This window comes from Pelobates fuscus, chromosome 2, assembly GCF_036172605.1.
Source record: "Pelobates fuscus isolate aPelFus1 chromosome 2, aPelFus1.pri, whole genome shotgun sequence".
Lineage (NCBI taxonomy): Eukaryota > Metazoa > Chordata > Amphibia > Anura > Pelobatidae > Pelobates > Pelobates fuscus.
The window spans coordinates 217,074,103-217,096,108 of record NC_086318.1 but is presented as its reverse complement, the minus strand read 5'-3'; positions in this window follow the sequence as shown (position 1 = coordinate 217,096,108).

The following is a 22,006-nucleotide window of genomic DNA, read 5'->3' as shown; positions in this document are numbered from 1 at the left end:
TAAAATAAAAGCACTGACAAAAGTTTTTTTTTTTTTTTTAAATGTTAAAAAATTAAGTATGATAGGTTAAGACTAGGTATAATATTTGAATCCCATTTAAAGTAATGTCTCTACTTTATCAAACACTTACCCATGGTAAGCTATTCTATGGATGCCAGTCCCTTGCACTGAAGTCACGTCTAGAACCGCTTTTGCCAAAGATAACAGAATAACAGAGAAAGGCTCTGTTCAATTATACAACATAAGACTTGAGAGTAAGAGTGGGTCACAATATGATATCATTGACTTGGGTGGTCTGAGTACTCTTAATCTGCACAAACAGTTTAAAGAATGGCTTAATTTACACACAGTACTCTGTCAAAATCCAATTTTAAAACACAGAACAAGAAATAAAGTTTTATAAGCATATAAAAATACAGATGTAATCCTTTACTGTGACCCTCATAGTCACCCTCACAGTCAAACTCTCTAGGTTCTAAACTTTCAGGGAGTGTGGGTAAGGCATACATTGAGGCTTCTGGAATTGAGTTTATGTTTTTATTCATGGTGGACATCAATAGATATTATTATACTAAGACAATTTTTAAAAAGGATTGTACTGGTTTATTTGCTGTCTTAGTAGTGCTACAGCTTTCATTCCATCACGTCTGGCTCACAGAGGCCCCAGAAGCATTATAGTCACAAATAGAAACTATTTACCATAAAAATGGCACCTCTGCTGTAAGAAATAATTCTCCAAATCCACATTTCTTCTCTCCAGTGAAGAAAGTTTTGTGTAAGGAAAAGGAAGAAATATATCTAGATTTTTTAGATCTTTTCTTTTCATGGATTTCTTCTCAACATCTACTTGTTGGATGCTTGCCCATTAGAGCTGATGAATACTCTAAAATACTGAGAGAATTCAAGCCTTGTTGTCTTACTCTTTTAACGATTGGAGGCTTAATCTTCTAGCTCATAACATTTTAACATTTATGAGATTCCCTCACATGAAGATATTTTTGTATTCAAACATTAACATGCAAAGCAGGAACCCAGTGCACTTGAAGAACATGATGAAAAACAAAATAAGGATACTGGAATCCAAAACAGGCCCCTAAACACTTTAATATTATCTTTGGGAAATGTTATATTATATAATTTTGTTATAGAGAAAGGCCGTTTCTTTCCTCAAAGAATTTTAACCATGTAGCCAACTATCCAAACTTATAACAAGATTTAATTAACACACACACACACACACACACACACGTACATAGAGTTCATAGAATTCAAAGAGGGTGTGCTTTCTTTTTCCCCTTGACTATTTTGAATTAGCCTATTAGTCCAGTAGACAAGATGACACGATATCAGAGTATTGCTGTATGCAATATTATAGTTTTTATTTGACTAACATAATACTAAAAAGACATGCTCAAAAGATTTCCTCTCTTCCTCATCAGACCTGAGGAAGAGAGGAAAACTCTTGAAAGCTTGTCTTTTAAGTATCATGCAAGTCCAATAAATAAATGTTATATCATGACACGGAATATGTGTAATATGTCATGTGTTCATCTGAGTTTGTATTTACCTAATTTTAAGAATTTAAGAGTTACGTTCAGACATATTGCAGATAAACTTGTGTTTTATCTTGCAAAGCAGCACCCATGGTATTGTTCTGAAGGCGCTCCCATGTCTAGTATTTGTATGTGTGGGGAAATTACCTCACAGATATATTTCAACCCGTGAAGCATGACTTAATATGGCAAGTAATTCATAGCACATTGTCTGCTCAGCAATTGTGCCAAGAATGGTGTGGAAAAGAGGGAAGTAGTGGAAATAATTAAAAAAGGACAGAAATACAATTGAATGAGACCAGTGAGAAATGTATGAAAGAAATAAAGAATAAAATGTTGCTCGCATTACAAGAGCTGTAAGTTGTAACAGAGAAGTTATATAAATCTGGAAAATATAATAGAACAAATGTATTAATAAGGGGTTGATAATTTCCTTTGAATGATGCATCAAATAACCTGGCTAGATATGAACAGTTAAGTGTTGTTTGCATGTATAGGTAATAGGTCTTCTTTCATGGGTGCCATCACATAATAAGCGCAACAAAATATCTGCTATTAGAGGGGATTCTGTCATGCACACAATCTCTGTTCAGATGAAGAACCTTAAGGAATTACTTGTAATTTGTGAATGAATGAGATACCACATCACAGTGAATGTGAAGATCACCACAACTTAGAACTGCAACAATGTGAAAATGTACCAAATGTTTGGCTACTTGAAACAAATGAATTTATATGTGAATAAAGTAAATTTAAAAATAAGTGTATAAATACATTTTAGTAAATAACACTATATTGTGTTCATTTAACATTTCACATATAGTGTCATCTAAAGGGACAGTCTCAATACCCAAATCATTTAATCTTAAAGGGATGTCCCCACTGGAGGTGTGGCTAAGGCAGAGATTACATGTTTCCCTAAAGCCATACCAATTCATACTTGAACGGGCACTGTGATAAGCTGATAAGTTCTGATAAGCTCACAGTTAACTCATTAGAAAAGCTTTCTATGAGTATTTAATTATTTAAAACGCTTGTTAAATTGAAGCCAATGTCTAGAGGGTTTGAGCAATTTGTTCCAACCTGTGGTCTTGTTGCTCCAATTGGAACTAGAAATGAGCTAACTGCTTATCTTGGTATAGACATTGAAAGTCATGCTTCAGTGTTTGCGGATGACACAAAACTTTGTAAAGCAATACAATATGAGCAAGATATTGCTTTGCTGCAGAGAGATTTAAATACTGTAGATTGGGGGACTGGGTACTCAAAAGGAAAACTAAATATAGATTTAAATCTAAATTGTTGATAAATGCAAAATTATGCACTTCAGGGTAAAGAATACACAAGCAACTTACACCCTAAATTGCAGTGAATTAGGGATAACAACAAATGAGAAGGATTTGGAATAGCCTTTCTAGCGGAAGTGGTAGAGATTAACACAGTAAAGGATTTTAAGTATGCGTGGGATAGGCATAAGGCTATCCTAACTATAAGATAAGGCAAGGGACTAATAAAAGTATTTAGAAAATTGGGCAGACTAGATGCACCGATTTGTTCTTATCTGCCATCAAATTCTATGTTTCAATGTTTCTATTTGGGAATTATTGTATATATGACTTTGCTGCAGAAGAATTTAGATAGACTGGGGGACTGGGCACTCAAATGGCAGATGAAATGTAATGTTGAAAAATGCAATTGTATGCACTTCGGCATAAAGAATGCACAAGCAACTTATACCCTTAATGGAAGCGAATTAGAGATAACAACACACGAAAAGGACTTGGGAATTATTGTAGGTAATAAACTAGGCAACATAGTGCAATGTCAATCAGCTATGACTAAGGCCAGTAAGGTATTGTCATGTATAAACAGGGGCATTAAATCTCAGGATGAAAATATAATGTGGCCTCCTTATTAATCAATGATAGGACCACACCTTGAATATGCTGTGCAATTTCGGGCACCTGTTCTAGAGAAGAATATTATGGTACTAGAAAAAAGTTCAGAGACAGGATACAACATTTATAAAAGGAATTTAGCATTTTAGTTCTGAAGAAAGATACATTTAAATATGTTTAGATTAGAAAAATGGTGCCCGGAGGGGATATGATAGCATTATACAAATATATTTGGGGCCAATACAAACCATTGTCTGGAAATCTATTCATAAACAGGACTACATATGGGACACAATTTCACACATTTAGACTGGAAGAAAGAATATGTAGTTTAAGGCAAGTAAATGTTTTTTTTTTTTACAGTAAGAATAATAAAGATGTGGAGATTTCTGCCTGAAGAGGTGGTTCTATCAGAGTCTATACAGATATTTAAACAGCAACTGAATGAATACTTGCAAAAACATAATATTCAGAGATAGAATTTTTAATTAGCGGGATAACCGCTTCTTGATCCAAGTAGAGATCTGACTGCAATTCGGAGGTCAAAAAGGAAATTTTTCCAAGTTTGTTGCAAAATTGGAAAGCGCTTAAAACTGTTGGGTCTTTTTTTTCCTTCTTTTGGCTCAACAGCAAAAACAGATGCACAGTAGTAGATACTAGTGGAAATACAGTGTGGAGGTTTTTCAGCATTGCTCTATTTGGTAAATCTCTCTAAGAATTTGCCTCTATCCTACGCATAGCCTCCAACTTGGAGGAAGGCTCTGAAGGCCTCACCTGCTGGACCGGCCACTCCACGATGGCGGATCAAGCTGCAAGAGAGGCGGAAACGCCACGTGAGACACCACCGAGGACACACGGTACAGAGAAGAAGCAGGACCCGAAGTGCTCAACCGCCCCACATGGCAAACAGAAGCCTAAAATGTCCCACTCCATCCCAGATCACAGCTGCGGACGACCAGAAAGACGGCAATATGGGGGCAATGGCGGCCTCAAACCAGGAGAGTGACCAGCGATGGTCAAACTATGACCCACACACCGGGCTCCGGCACCAAGCCTCCAGAACCGGAGTGGGGTGATTAATTTGGACTAATCGTGCACAGGGACTAATAGTGCTCCGATGTATACGGAAACAGGTTCAACCCGACAGACCCATAATTAACTCTCCGCTAAGTTACCTAAAGTTAACCCCTCTCACATGTGTCCCAGCACTTTCTTGTTGTTAGCCCAATGCCTGTGCTCACAATCTCCCCTGAGCCTCTAAACCTTATCCCACCCTCATAATAGAGTGCTATAGAAGTGGGAATATTCATTAAACCTGATTACAAGCCAATCTTAAAGTATCCACATTGCAAAGTCAATAAAGGCACTCATGTGTTAATTCCTATGCAACTAACGTATAAACCTAACAAGCCCCGCTAATATTAACAATCAGTTGTACTCATTTGCTTTAGACAGTCGGGACTGACCTGAATATACCAAAAACCTAATACCTAGGAGCCTTTCCTCATCTAACAAACTCCCCTATCTTGCAACTTTTTTCAGATGTACCTAAATGGTTAAAGCTTGTTTAAATATAAACTATAGAAAATGTGCATGTTCATCATAAGTCACTTGAAATTTTAAACATGTTGTATTGATGCCTCTTCATGATGATATGACTTATAGAAAGCTTGTCTGTAATCTTTCATAAATGCACAACCAAAATAAAGAAAAAAAAAAGAAAAAATGAAATTGATGGACACATGGCTCTTTTCAGCCTATGTAACTATGGTGCATACACCCACAGGATCCATAATAGCCCTTTCGTAATTTCATGAGTGCTAAGGATCCTCAGCAAGATATAAGACAGCAGCCTAACATAGTATTGCCAGACCTTAGAGTGGCCAGGCTTAAAACTTAGATGAAAACAGGAAATAATATAACTACCCTAACTAAATTGGCCAGACAATCAAAATGGACCAAAGGTCTCAAAAACAAAGGATAATCCAAAATCAGAGCCAGGAAAAGCTAAATCTGTACACAAAATATTGTCAGGAACTAGAGAGTGTCAAAGACAAAGTTGGGTCTGTTAATGGGAGGACAGGAATAAACTAAACTCATAGTCAGGGCTAGCCAGGTCAGGTAAAGGGTATAATAAAATAACTCATAGTAACTCAGAGTTAAAACTAGCTGGGTGAGGTATACTGGAGTCAGGAAAACATGAAAGGTCACTAAGCCAATGATGAAAATAGTTTATATAGGCTCAGGTCCGAGCAACACATTTACAATAAAATTGCACTCCTCCAATAGAGATAATGAGATAAATTATAAATGATGCAATGTTTCCGCTTACATCATTTAAGTTAGTTTGGATTTAGAGTACTGATGTTGCTGCTTCAAATTGGCTCTGTGGCTGGTGACAATATTTCACAAAATTCTTACATTTTTATACTTTTGTCTCAGAGTTGTTCTTAATACATGACCCTCAACATATATAAATAATGTGAGTTCTACTGCAAGACAATACGTTCTGTCATGCAAATAGCAAGGGCTAAGGAGGCAGGAGGGCAATCTAATCACATTTAAAATGTATTTTTCATGCATTGTTATGGTGTAATGATACAAAGAATTAAATGCACACTATAATTCTAGTTAAATTGTTTTCACATATATAAGCTACATTTGTTGTATATATTTCTACTTTTATCCATGCTATAGCAGTAGAAAATATAAAACTGAATACCTCTATAGATGAGCATATCGTTAAAAATACGTTATTAGGAAAAGAGATTTCTTGAATGAAAAATCATATATTTTTTTATGTCAGCTATTCACATGCCTATATCAGTAAGGGCATCACTTGTTAGTAAGCATATCCAAATTAGTTGAAGTACAAACACTGGTAGTTTATGCTGATGGGAGGTCACGGGTAGGATGTGCACTAATTGCAATGAATGTCTACAATGAGGAAAAATAATAAACAACAATGTTACAGGAAGTTGTTTAAAAGCATCTTCCTTCTATGGTTCATGTGACACTCTAGATGACTGGTACATCTTATGCTGTCTTCCTATAAAGGACAGCCAAAGAAAAGAGTAGGGAAGCTGATGCCAAGTAAATATTCAATTTCTCTGGAAGAACATCCTTAGCAAAGGAAGTGATGTAGATCTATTCTTCATCTGTAGGATGTTGCTGTTTAATGTGAAACATATCGTCATCACACTGTTGGTGTGAGGAATTTTAAAACATGTTTGTTGCACAGCAAAGCAAAATTTTGTCAAAAATATGTTATTATTAAAGTATTGAAGAGTGACTAGATAAAAAAGATAAAGTTCTCATATGTACATATGTATCTTAAAATGTAAATCGATGTGTCATTTGTCGCGACAATTGAACTACAAGAACTTTACAATGTGCAATGTTTTCCTTCAAATTCATTTAAAATCATTTCTGAGCATTGGTATTGGATCCAAACAGCACTGGGTGGAATGCTGGTGATCTATTGATAGAGATACAGTGCACATCAGAATACCCCATAATAAATATTTTTAAGAGTTTTTGGGTCAGAGAGGACTGTTAGGGTTAAGAAGGACTTATGTTTAGAGGATACCTTCCTTTATGATACTGTGGACTGTAAGTTATATCATTCGACAACAAAACTTTTCTAAGCCCCAGGCCATAAAGACCACTTAATATTAAGCCCCCTAGCTCTAACATTAACTACCTCTAAACCCAAACTACCCAAAACCCAGTCTTACCCTAACACTATAATGTACATTATCTGTATCATTATAAATACCAAAGTTGATAACAGCAGTTTAATGACATTCATTGTGTTATGAATGAAATAACTGCATTGTTACAAGGAAATCCAATTTTAATTTTCTGGACTTTTATCCTATTACCAGAAGCCACTCCAAGACACAACAAGCCACCTTATTCTAATGGAAACATAGTTAGACTCAGCATAGCATACAGTGTTGTTGGGGTCATACCTGAATGCAAACTGGAGATCTGAGGGGTACACAGATAGGATCTCCTCCTTAGTAGTTCAGAAATAAAACAAGCTAAAACACCAACTTTCCAATCCGCTTTGTGTAGGTATTTTGGTGAAGCCTTTCATAGAGTGCCTATGGGCACAAAATGTGTTAGACAGTTGGCCTTTTTTGTCATGTGCTCTCACTACTTCTTCCAGCTTTTAATGATATAATAAAGCCTCTTGCTAAAACTATTTCACTGAATGTGGCTCCCTTTGTTGGCATTCTCGATAGGGATCTGGCTTGCTTTATTTCTTAAAAAGAGAAAGAGCTGTATTTCCGCATTTTGGTAAGCTTAACACAGAGAGTTCATTATATTGTAGCCCCATGTAGCTAGAGCGCAGCTAAGCGGAAAAAGGCCTTGACAGGGGTTAGGAGGCGGGCTTAGGAGGAAGTAAGCGAGGGTTGGAATTATGGGTAAGTGGGATTGGCTATTTAAATGAGCAGCCATTTTAGGTGAGTCATTCTAACTTCCTACCTGGTCGAGTTTGTGTTCGCCTCGGTGTGCGCGGACTTTGCTTGGTCGGATTTCTTTTGTCTCCTCTGCAGGAACAATGGACGACGTGGAGCGTTTGCTGGAAGGGATCAGGTCGGCAGCACGGCATCAGGGTGTGGACTGGCTACGGGCACAGCTTGGCCCTGCCCTGGCGGAGGCGGCAGATCGGGACGGCGAGGGCGGGAGACCGGTCCGGGCCCGGAGGCCCCCGAGGAGGCTAAGCCCGGGCGCGGGGCCCGGTGAAGTTGTACCCGGTAGCAGTGGAGTTCCAGTTGCGACCGGCAGCAGGCCCGGGAGCCGCGTGGTCGAGGCCTTGCCTCCCCGCGTGCGGACGGAGCCTCGGATGTGCACTAGGCGGCAAAGGGATATCGTGGACGGGGGCGCGGCTGCTAGCAGGTCGGAGGCGGCCGGGCGGCCCCCTGGTGCTTCGGGACCCACGGAGGGGAGGCCCAGGAGGGCTTCCCCCCCATCGGACAGCGGAGACAATGAGGAGGCTGGATCCGGGAGACCGCATGGCAGGCCTGGCAGGCATCAGGCAAGTGCAGAGGGCTCAGGTCGGGGCCCTCTTGGCGGGAAGGTTGTTCGGGGGAGCTCTGCCATTGGGGGGGGCGGGAGTAAGCCGGATGGGGGTGCACAGGCCTTAGTGGGAAAGGGGGAGGGCCCTGGGGCCCCGAAGAGAAAATGTGGCTCTAAAGGAGTGAGTTCTAAGGGTGGTAGGGGTTCCCGGGAGGGGGCCAGGTCGGACAGAGGGTCTCCCGTAGGGGTGGTGGGTAGTTCGGGGCCATCGGGGTCTGGTAAGCAGGGGGTCAGAGGTAAGGGGGTGGGGGAGGGAGTTTCGGAGGTAGCTAGGCAAGGGCGTAGGGTAGGCCGGGAGCCGGGTCTTTCCGTAGTGGAGGGGCGCAGGGGGGGCCCGGGTTCCAGGAGTAGTGGCGACAGTCCCTCGCCCGTTAGATCTCTGGGGTCCCGGGATGCTCGGGGGCGGTCGGGTCGGCACTGCTCCCCCTCGGATAGCTCAGCAGGGGAAGGTGCGGCAGCCCCTCGGTATGGGCAGCAGGGGCGGCATGCTGGTAGAGACGGGAGGAGTCGTAGCCCCAGGGGTTCCCGGGTGCCACGTGGTGGTAGAGGTCAGCGGGAGGCTTCGGTGCAGAGCAGGCGCTCCCGGGGTCGGGACGGGAGGGGCGTGGATGTTCGTTACCCCCTACCCAGGACTTCTTCTCCTTGTCCTAGATTTCGGAGCCGTTCTGCTTCCTCACAGGCTGGGCACCGGGTGGGCTCCCCGGTCGGCGAGATGGCGGCGGAAGTTCCTCTTCCCGGACGTCAGGCGATCTGTACTGCAGCCCCCACCGCTCCGGTGTCGGGGGGCTTGGCCGGTGAGTCCAGTGGGTCACTACACTCTAGCGCACTAGTTACCACACTTCAGGCACTACTCCACTCATTGGGGGCGGGGGGTGACACTAGCGGCGTTGGTCAGGTGTGGGCTCCGGGTGCAGTGGCTTCAGGTTCTCGGATCAGGGATTCCGCGGGGCCTAGTACGGGCGGGGAATTGGTGGTGCCGCAGGATGTAGGGGAGGTTGGGAGTGAAAGGGCTGAGTTGTCCGGGGGTATCCCCGACGCGGTTAGGCAGCACGCGTACGTATCTTTTGCGGGCCCGCTGGGGGTCCATTTGAAACAGGACGTGAAGGATAAGATATGGAAGGGCGAGTTCTGTGAGATTTTCTCCCTCCTCCCGTTAGAGGACTTTATTGACCTCAAGGAGGAGGATAAGAAGGATGAGAAAAAGGAGGAGGAGGAGAAGAGGAAGCGGTACCGCAAGATACCGAAGTCCTTTGGTAATTGGTTGCGGGCTTTTTGTGTGCTGGCTAGCGTGCTCGGCGAAAAATCGCCGGGGTTGTGCTCGTCTTTGTTCTGCTATTTGGATGGCATTTGGGAGGCGTACCGGACTTACGGGGGGTTGGCCTGGTGGAGGTACGACGAGCAGTTTCGGCAGCGGCTGGCGGCTAACCCGGGTATGCGGTGGGACCAAATGGATCTGCCGCTCTGGATGAAGCTAATGATGGCGCAAAAGGCGCAGCCCTTTCAGAGCTTGGCCGGCGCCAGGGGGCAGTCCGCCTCGTCGGCCACCTTACAAAAGGGCTTATGCTGGCTCTATAACGAGGGCCAATGCAAATGGGGAGCCTCCTGTCGTTTCAAGCATGAGTGCTCCGGCTGCGGGAGAGCTCATGGGCTCAACCGCTGCTTTAAGAAGGGTAAGTCCGGAGGCGCCGGTGCGGCTGTCGCGCCGGGGGGAGGGGGTGCATCCGCTTCCCCTGGGCCTAACCCCAGTGAAGCTAAGCGCGATGGAGCCGTGGCTAGGCCGCTACGGTAACAGGGCGGACGCTGCGGTGCTCCTGGCGGGTTTTGCGGCGGGGTTCTTTATTCCGTTTCAGGAGCGACGAGGGGGTCAAGGGAGGCTGCGCAACCTGAAGTCTGTGGCTGACTTCCCGGATGTGGTTAGGGAAAAGCTGGGCAAAGAAGTCGGACTGGGCCGCATGGCAGGCCCGTTTGTGGCGCCTCCGCTGGAGGGCCTGCGGGTTTCCCCACTTGGGGTGGTCCCCAAGAAGGAGCCGGGTAAATTTAGACTCATTCACCATCTCTCATACCCAAAAGGGGAGTCGGTGAATGACGGTATTCATAAGGAATTGTGCTCGGTGTCATATGCATCTTTCGACCGGGTGGTCGATTTGGTCCGGCGGGCCGGGCATGGGGCCCTGATGGCTAAGGCGGACATCGAGGCCGCGTTCCGGCTGCTGCCGGTCCACCGGGACTGTCATCACCTACTGGGGTGTTTCTTTGAAGGGGCCTACTTCGTGGACTTGTGCCTGCCCATGGGCTGTTCCATTTCGTGCTCCTATTTTGAGAAATTCAGCACTTTTCTCGAATGGGTGATACGGGTGGAAGCGGGGAGTCGTCTTATTGTACATTATCTAGATGATTTTCTGTGTGTGGGACCGGCTGGTTCCCTGGATTGCCTGCGCCTGCTGCGGACGGTTGAGTGGGTGGCGGGCCAATTCGGGGTCCCGCTGGCGGCGGACAAGACCGAGGGCCCGACCACGTGTCTGAGTTTTCTAGGTCTGGAGAGTGACTCTGGGAGGGGCGAATGCCGGCTGCCCCGGGATAAGCTGGCAAGGCTTCGAGGGGCGGTGGCTGCTGTTGCTGGGGCGCGCAAGGTGACTCTGGTGCAGCTACAATCTTTGATTGGGTTGCTCAATTTTGCGTGTCGGGTCATCCCGATGGGAAGGGTGTTTAGTCGCAGCTTGTCGGCCGCTACCGCGGGGGTTAGGTCCCCGCACCATTTCGTACGGGTGTCGGCGGCCATGCGAGCGGACTTGGGCATCTGGGATGCCTTCTTGCGTGATTTTAATGGGACGGTGTTGTTCCGGCAGGAGGGCCAGTCATCGGCCGAGCTGGAGCTTTTTACGGATGCTTCGGGCAGTGTAGGCTTTGGGGCATATTTCGGGGGCTCCTGGTGTGCGGAGCGGTGGCCGGACTCTTGGGGTTCGAGCCCTCTTATGCGCAACTTGGCTTTCTTGGAGTTGTTCCCGTTGGTCGTTGCAGTAGCGTTATGGGGTGACAGGCTGCGCGATCGGAAAGTGGTATTTTTCTCGGATAACATGGCGGTGGTTCACGCGGTGAATCGCCAGTCGGCGGCCTCAAGGCCGGTGGTTCAGCTGCTTAGGCGACTGGTATTGCTGTGTATGTCCCGAAATGTTGTTTTTCGCGCGCGCCATGTTCCCGGCTATTTGAATGAGGTGGCTGATGCTCTATCTCGTTTTCAGTGGTCCCGTTTCTGGCTGGCGGCGCCGGGGGCATCGAAGGAAGGGCTGGCTTGCCCGGACGAGATTTGGCAGCTGGGGGCGTCCTGCTTGGAGGACTCGTGAAGGCTTCTCTGGCACCGGCCACTTGGGCCTCGTACAGTAAGGTTTGGGGCTTGTGGGAACGATCACTGGATGGGTTGGCCATGGACAGCGGGGAGGCCCTGCGGGACGCTTTCTTGTGGTACACCTGTCAGTTGCTGACAAAAGGGCCGTCCCCTGCCGTGGTGGACAGATCCATGGCGGCGATGGCGTTTTGGTTTCGGTGGCATGGGAAGGAGGACTTTACCAAGACCTTCGTCATCAGGCAAGCCCTGAAGGGTTATCGCAAGGGGCGCAGGGCGCCGGATACCAGGCGCCCGGTGTCGGTGCGGCTGCTGGGGGATTTGGTGGGTATATTGCCTGAGGTTTGTTTTGATGGGTTTGAGGCTTTACTGTTCAAAGTAGCGTTTGTTTTGGCGTTTTTTGGGGCATTCCGAGTAGGGGAATTGGTGAGTGCTAGTAAACTGGCGCAGGGGGGCCTGCAATTTTCGGGGGTCCGTATCTTGGATAGGAAGGTAGTGGTGCACCTTGGCAGGTCCAAAACGGACGTCCGCGGCGTGGGCCGGGACGTGACACTGGGGGCCTTGCCGGGCTCGGCTTTGTGCCCGGTGGCTGCTACGGTGGAGTATCTGGCGCGGAGGCCAGCGGTAGGGGGCTCCTTATTGGTACATGCTGACGGATCGTCCCTTTCTCGGTTCCAGTTCACGAAAGTTTTTCGGTTGGGCTTGGGCAGGTTGGGGCTTCAAGCTGCACGATTTGGGACGCACTCGTTCCGTATTGGGGCGGCCACGGAGGCTGCACGGTTGGGATTGGGGGACGAGGTGGTGAAGAGGATCGGGAGGTGGGAATCGGTAAGATTCCGTTCCTATGTCCGGTTGGGTCTATTGGATTAATGGCATGGGACTGTTTTGTATTTAAAAAAAAAAAAAAAAAAAATGATAACCATCAAATTTAAAAGGTTTTGTGTTATGATATGAGGGGTTAATGGCTAGGTTGGGATGTTTCGCTGTGTTGGTTGGGGATGGGGTAGGGGTCTCTGTTGGACTTCCCTCATCATTTGTTTTCTCCCCCCAGGGCGTGTGGCATGGATCGTGGGCCATTCGTTTGTCTTCTGGGCCGAGAGGAGGGACGCAGCTCGAGCGCAAGGCCAGCAGCTGGGTTTTCCGAGAGGCCAGGTGGCAGTTCGTTGGTTTGGGTATCGGGGTTTTTGCTGGGGGGATGTTTGTGGGAAACTGTTTGGGATGCTGGCAGCAGGGTACACGCCAGACGTGCTGGTATTACATGTGGGGGGTAATGACCTGGGCCTTACGCCGCAGCGCCGGCTGGTGAAGTGGATGAAGCAGGACATTAATAAGTTGAGGGGCCTGCTTCCGGGGGTAATGTTGGTCTGGTCTGAGATTGTCCCGCGGCGCCGGTGGCGGCACGCTCGGGATACGGGGGCTATGGAGAGGTGCAGGAAGAAGGTGAATAGCTTGATGGCAAGCTTTGTGCGGAAAGTAGGGGGTGTAGTGGTACGGCACCTGGAGTTGGAGGAAGGGTTGCCAGGATACTACCGCTCGGATGGTGTTCACCTCTCGGATGTGGGTTTGGACCTGCTCAACTTGGGTTGGCAGGATGGTATAAGGATGGCTCTGTTTCTTCGGGGTGGCGGAGCTCAGACAGCTTAAGGGGTCAAGGTCTGAGCTTGTGGCGGGACGGGGAGCTGAAGGAGAGGAAATAGGCTCCCCTGGATGAACGTGAGGTGGAATAAACAGATTGTGGTCATCGGTGGTTGAGAGGTTTCGAGTCCTGGAGGTGGCTCAGAACCTGGTGGGGCAGGGGTATCCGGGTATACCCCTGCCGTGGTTAATGGTGGTTGGCACTTTGATATAAAGTTGGTGTATGTTATAATTATGTATATGTGTTATTATATGGGGGTCATTGCCTTTTGTATGGTAGCCGAAGGAACAGGATGCGAGGGGGCGGAGTATGGGGGGCAATGACCCATGTTTACCTGTTAATTTATTATCGATATTATTATTATTATTATTATCATTATTATTATTATTATTATTATAATTATTGGTTAATAAAGCTGTGGACAAATTTCCCCATACTACTTAGTGTCTGTGTATTATTGGGTTAGGTTATGGGGGTGGTTTGTCCTGGATTCCGACTGCCCAAATGGCGACTATAGACCTGTCATGTAGCCCCATGTAGCTAGAGCGCAGCTAAGCGGAAAAAGGCCTTGACAGGGGTTAGGAGGCGGGCTTAGGAGGAAGTAAGCGAGGGTTGGAATTATGGGTAAGTGGGATTGGCTATTTAAATGAGCAGCCATTTTAGGTGAGTCATTCTAACTTCCTACCTGGTCGAGTTTGTCCCACCCACCCTCCCTTTGTTTGTTTTGTGTTTATTTAACCCGTTTCTTTCACAGCGGCGGGACGGGGAGCTGAAGGAGAGGAAATAGGCTCCCCTGGATGAACGTGAGGTGGAATAAACAGATTGTGGTCATCGGTGGTTGAGAGGTTTCGAGTCCTGGAGGTGGCTCAGAACCTGGTGGGGCAGGGGTATCCGGGTATACCCCTGCCGTGGTTAATGGTGGTTGGCACTTTGATATAAAGTTGGTGTATGTTATAATTATGTATATGTGTTATTATATGGGGGTCATTGCCTTTTGTATGGTAGCCGAAGGAACAGGATGCGAGGGGGCGGAGTATGGGGGGCAATGACCCATGTTTACCTGTTAATTTATTATCGATATTATTATTATTATTATTATCATTATTATTATTATTATTATTATAATTATTGGTTAATAAAGCTGTGGACAAATTTCCCCATACTACTTAGTGTCTGTGTATTATTGGGTTAGGTTATGGGGGTGGTTTGTCCTGGATTCCGACTGCCCAAATGGCGACTATAGACCTGTCATGAGAAAGGATGATGTTTCAGACGAAAATAACAAAAGTAACTGTTGCATCAGCAATTCTATGAAATGCAGAGATGAAAATCTCCTGCTTACAGTATTTTCCTAAGTTAATATCTATGTTTTAAACTAATAACATATAAATCAATGTTAAACATTTAAAGTTTTTCTACAGAAACATGTGAATTCAGCATTTACTGTCCATACTGATTAGATATTGTGGAGTTAGATATGGAAAGCTGTTTTGAAGAGGGACTTCAAAGGAAATATAAAAAAATATATAATATACTAGGAATAGACCCCTAAAAGACCTTAATGGTCTGTACCTTTATGGCGGTAATTTATTCATCATTATTCCCAGGTTATCTAGTAGATCATTAGGTACCCTTGAGGAAGAGCTATAAACAGGGCCGGTGCTAGGATTTTTAGTTACACAGGCGAAGATGCATTTTGGCGCCCCCAACCCTCATTTAAAAAAAAAAAAAAAAAAATGCATCTTCACCTGTGTGTCTTTCCTCCCAAGCCACAGGCACACAGGCATCATTTTTCAGTCACACAGTCAAAGTCATACAGGTACACTGTCATACAAAGACAGCAATAATCATACAGAGACATACAGACACATACAGTCAGAGACATACAAGCAGAGACATACATGCATACAGAGACATGCAGGCATACCGTCATACAGACACATACATACAGACAGGCATACAGAAACATACATACAAAGACATTCAGGCACATACATACAGACATACAGGCATAAAGAAACATACATACAGAGACATACAGGCATACAGAGACACACAGACACACACATACGTACATACAGAGACATAAAGGCATACAGTTACATACATGCATACAGAGACATATATACAGACATTCAGAGACAAACATACATCCAGTTACATACATGCATACAGAGACATACAGAAACATACGTACAAGACATACAGGCATACGGACACATACATATATACAGAGGCATACCATCATACAGATACATACATACAGACAGGCATACAGAAAAATACATACTCACACACACACACACACACGCACACAAACTCACAGACAGATACTCGAACACACACACACATACTCACATGCGCACACACACTGACATACTCACACACATCGACAGACACACTCACTCACACACAAACTCATAGACACACTGACAGACACACACATACACACTGACATACACACTCACACACAAACTCATAGACACACTTACACACACACTGACAGACACTCACACTCCCATGCACACACACAGTAATTAATAAAGTAATTAATAATAAATTACATTTAAATGTCCCACCCAGCCTCCCTACCTGGAGTGCTGGCGTGGGTCTCTCATTGGTGGTCCAGTGAGGCTGCTGCGCGGCGTGCGGCTGAAGTTGATTAGGAGGCGGCGAGGGAGCTCTCTGATCTCTCTGACCGGCTCCCTCGCAGGCTGTTTTCTGATGCCGCGGGAGCCGGAATATGACGTCATATTCCGGCTCCCGCGGCATCAGCAAAAGGCGCGCGAGGGAGCCGGTCAGAGAGATCAGAGAGCTCCCTCGCCTCCTCCTAATCAACTTCAGCTGCACGCCGCGCAGCAGCTCCGGGGATCCAGGAGGTGACCAGGCAGGAGGGAGCACTTCCCTCCTGCCGGTCACTGGAATTTTGCGCCCCCAGAGCCGGTGCGCCCTAAGGCGGCCGCCTGTGCCGCCTTATGGACGCGCCGGCCCTGGCTATAAATAGTCAGATAGCCGATGGTACCCAGTTATGTTTTATCCTTTCTGAATCTGTTGTACTTATGAGTTCTTGATGTTGCATTGTTTAATTCTGAACATTCTGATTTCTGACTGTATTTCTGGTTTATCCCTTGTTTGCTGTCCAGACTGACATGTCTACTGTTCCAAGTTGCCTTAATTTGTGTTTATTCCTTCTCTTACAAGTTATATGTATTTAGGTAAATTAGCACTAGGAGCCAGGGCCATTGCTTGGTACCAGAAACATCTTGGGATTGACTCAAAGAAAATCTTGATGATCCATACACTAACAAAGAGGTGCGGATTAGTTATTATTATTTTATTATTTATATAGCGCCATCAAATTCCGTAGCGTTGTGCAATGGGTGACCTATCCCTGTCTCTCTGTTCCATCAGCTGTCGGTTGTACAATTAAAAATAAAAGAAACACTAATACCCTCCAACCCCCTCCATGATTTGTAGAGATCTAAGCCTATAGGGACACACATCAGGGGTCTTAAAGCCCCCCCAGCAATGTCTATGCTGATTAAATAAGAGCGTTTGTAGAAATGTTTTTAGTTTTGCTTTTAAAAAATTGCAGGTATTAGAAGCATCCTGCTGTACATTTAGCCAGGCTCCCTCTTTTCACAAAGCTACTTTTATATTCCGGGTACCTACTCAGCTCAGCCAATGAGAGATCAGTGTGAGCTGATCTGCTGACTTGACTCAGCCCCCACAGCATCATTGTCCTCTTATAATCTGTGTATTATTTCAAAGATGTGCTACAAGAATAGGTTACAAATAATAAAAGAACACTTATTGGCTATGGGACCGAGTGATGTCAGCAGCTCAGCTCATGAGTACGTACTCAAAATGCATACACAAATAAGCTGCTTTGTGTAAACGAGTGTGACTAAAGGTATGGGGTTATGCTGCAGAAAATGAAAAAATATTTCCCTTTTTTTTAACAAAAATATAGAGATTTGAATGTAAGGAAATGTACAGCATGAATATAAGGCCATTGCTGGTTATTGCTAGGGGAACTCCTCCTGATCTATCACTTTCCCTAAGTTTTGAAGGAAAACCAGAATAGCTTAGATGTTTCTTAGTTCAAAGCTACACATATTTTAACCCCTTAAGGACGGTGGGCGTTCTATGACGTCCTTGGGGACCCGGCTCTAAATGCCGGGGGGGCGGCATAGAATGCCCAAGCCGTCCTATGTACTTACCCGGTCGCTGGCGAACCCATGCTGGCGATCACAGTGTGGGGACTCACCAGGGAGCCCAGGGAGTCCCCCTCCTTCCTCTTTGGCCCCCCCTGGGCCATGTGATCGCTAGGTCATGTAATGACAGGTACTCCCCCTGCTGCCTGAAAAAGATAAAATAAATGTTAAAGATACAGTTTAAAATAAAATATATACTTAGATCATCTATATATTTATTATATATATGATCTTAGTATATATATACACATATACATTCATACACATACGCTGTCTAAGTGTATTTTAATATTACACTTAGACGTTACACTTAGACAGTACACGTACAATGATATTGATTAAATATATATATCATTTTCATTATATATATATTTATATATAATATAAAATATGATTTTAAAAAATGATAAATAAATAATATATATGTGTAAATTCGTTCTAACTGTATTTTAAAATGAATATATATATATTGATATCAAAATACATGTAGAACGAAATAATATATATATCTATATACCTAAGTATACATGTGTACACTGTGTGCAGAATTATTAGGCAAATGAGTATTTTGACCACATCATCCTCTTTATGCATGTTGTCTTACTCCAAGCTGTATAGGCTCGAAAGCCTACTACCAATTAAGCATATTAGGTGATGTGCATCTCTGTAATGAGAAGGGGTGTGGTCTAATGACATCAACACCCTATATCAGGTGTGCATAATTATTAGGCAACTTCCTTTCCTTTGGCAAAATGGGTCAAAAGAAGGACTTGACAGGCTCAGAAAAGTCAAAAATAGTGAGATATCTTGCAGAGGGATGCAGCACTCTTAAAATTGCAAAGCTTCTGAAGCGTGATCATCGAACAATCAAGCGTTTCATTCAAAATAGTCAACAGGGTCGCAAGAAGCGTGTGGAGAAACCAAGGCGCAAAATAACTGCCCATGAACTGAGAAAAGTCAAGCGTGCAGCTGCCAAGATGCCACTTGCCACCAGTTTGGCCATATTTCAGAGCTGCAACATCACTGGAGTGCCCAAAAGCACAAGGTGTGCAATACTCAGAGACATGGCCAAGGTAAGAAAGGCTGAAAGACGACCACCACTGAACAAGATACACAAGCTGAAACGTCAAGACTGGGCCAAGAAATATCTCAAGACTGATTTTTCTAAGGTTTTATGGACTGATGAAATGAGAGTGAGTCTTGATGGGCCAGATGGATGGATTGGTAAAGGGCAGAGAGCTCCAGTCCGACTCAGACGCCAGCAAGGTGGAGGTGGAGTACTGGTTTGGGCTGGTATCATCAAAGATGAGCTTGTGGGGCCTTTTCGGGTTGAGGATGGAGTCAAGCTCAACTCCCAGTTTCTGGAAGACACCTTCTTCAAGCAGTAGTACAGGAAGAAGTCTGCATCCTTCAAGAAAAACATGATTTTCATGCAGGACAATGCTCCATCACACGCGTCCAAGTACTCCACAGCGTGGCTGGCAAGAAAGGGTATAAAACAAGAAAATCTAATGACATGGCCTCCTTGTTCACCTGATCTGAACCCCATTGAGAACCTGTGGTCCATCATCAAATGTGAGATTTACAAGGAGGGAAAACAGTACACCTCTCTGAACAGTGTCTGGGAGGCTGTGGTTGCTGCTGCACGCAATGTTGATGGTGAACAGATCAAAACACTGACAGAATCCATGGATGGCAGGCTTTTGAGTGTCCTTGCAAAGAAAGGTGGATATATTGGTCACTGATTTGTTTTTGTTATGTTTTTGAATGTAAGAAATGGATATTTGTGAATGTTGAGATGTTATATTGGTTTCACTGGTAAAAATAAATAATTGAAATGGGTATATATTTGTTTTTGTTAAGTTGCCTAATAATTATGCACAGTAATAGTCACCTGCACACACAGATATCCCCCTAAAATAGCTATAACTAAAAACAAACTAAAAACTACTTCCAAAAATATTCAGCTTTGATATTAATGAGTTTTTTGGGTTCATTGAGAATATGGTTGTTGTTCAATAATAAAATTAATCCTCAAAAATACAACTTGCCCAATAATTCTGCACTCCCTGTATATCACTATATATATACCTATGTATAAATAAAAATAATTTTTAAAAATTATATACATATATATATATATATATATATATATATATATACTTATACACACGTGTATATATACACACGTGTGTGTATATATATATATATATAATAATTCTACGTATATATTTATGTTATAATTTTACATAATTAGGTCATTTTATTAATTACAATATGCGGGACCTGCCTGACAACCCAGGCCAAAAGTCCAGGGAATTTAATTTGTTAGCACTATATTTAACACTGTAGCTTTCCAAGACACCATAAAACCTGTACATGGGGGGGAACTGTTTTACTCGGTATACTTCGCTGAATACAAATATTAGTGTTTCAAAACAGTAAAATGTATTACAACGATATCGTCAGTATCGTCAGTGAAAGTGAAAAGACTGAACATATCCCATTTGCAATACCCTGGGTTGTCTACTATTGAAAATGGTATGCCAACATAATTTTCATTCCTGGGCTACCATACAGTCTCAAAGGCGACATAACCAACCTGGCGAATTTCAATGTGAAAAAACTGAAATGCAAGCCTTATATTTGACTCTGTAACTTTTGAAAATAACATAAAACCTGTACATGAGGGGTACTGTTATACTCGGGAGACTTCGCTGAACACAAATATTAGTGTTTCAAAACAGTAAAACGTATCACAACAATTATATCGTCCGTGTTAGGGCCATTTGTGTGTAAAAAAAATGCAAAAAATTTCACGTATATATTTATGTTATAATTTTACATAATTAGGTCATTTTATTAATTACAATATGCGGGACCTGCCTGACAACCCAGGCCAAAAGTCCAGGGAATTTAATTTGTTATCACTATATTTAACACTGTAGCTTTCCAAGACACCATAAAACCTGTACATGGGGGGGAACTGTTTTACTCGGTATACTTCGCTGAATACAAATATTAGTGTTTCAAAACAGTAAAATGTATTACAACGATATCGTCAGTGAAAGTGAAATTTTTTGCATTTTTTTTACACACAAATGGCCCTAACACGGACGATATAATTGTTGTGATACGTTTTACTGTTTTGAAACACTAATATTTGTGTTCAGCGAAGTCTCCCGAGTATAACAGTACCCCTCATGTACAGGTTTTATGTTATTTTCAAAAGTTACAGAGTCAAATATAAGGCTTGCATTTCAGTTTTTTCACATTGAAATTCGCCAGGTTGGTTATGTCGCCTTTGAGACTGTATGGTAGCCCAGGAATGAAAATTATGTTGGCATACCATTTTCAATAGTAGACAACCCAGGGTATTGCAAATGGGATATGTTCAGTCTTTTTTAATAGCCACTTAATCACAAACACTGGCCAAAACTGGCGTTCAAATTAGTTTTTTGCATTTTTCACGCACAAACAAATATTAACGCTAACTTTGGCTAGTGTTTGTGACCAAGTGGCAACTTAAAAAGACTGGACATACCCCATTTGCAATACGTTGGGTTGTCTACTATTGCAAATGATATGCCATCATGGGGGTAATTCTCATTCCTGGGCTACCATACGGTCTCAAAGGCAATGTCACCAATCTAGCAAATTTCAATGTGAAAAAACTGAAAAATGTAACCTGCTATATTTGACCCTGTAACTTCCCAAAAAAACATAAAACCTGTACATAGGGGTTACTGTTTTACACATGAGACATCGCTGAATACAAATGTGTATTTTATTGCTGTAAAAGCAAACAGTATTATGACATTCACAGTTAAAATGTCATGTAGAACTAAACAAATGTTTTACAATTCTTATTTTCTCCCATTTTTTTTATATTTTATTCATGTTAAATTATGTTTCATACCTAAATATTTGATGTTAAATATAACGCCTGTTTCCCCTGAATAAAATGATATATAATAAGTGTGGGTGCATATAATATGAAAGAGGCGAATTACGCCTGAACAGACATATAGCGCAAATTCAAGTTTTTGTTTACGTTTTGATTTGATCACAACGTGTACATTTGGCTCAGTCCTTAACCCCTTAAGGACGTAGGACGGTTCAGGACCGTCATCGGCATTTTTTCATTGCCGACCGACGACGGTCCTGAACCGTCCTAAATTTAAGATGTACTTACCCGATCACCGTCGTTCCCCCGGCGGCGATCGGCGGTGCTCCCGTTGTGGGGAGACTGCCTGCAGCCCAGACAGTCTCCC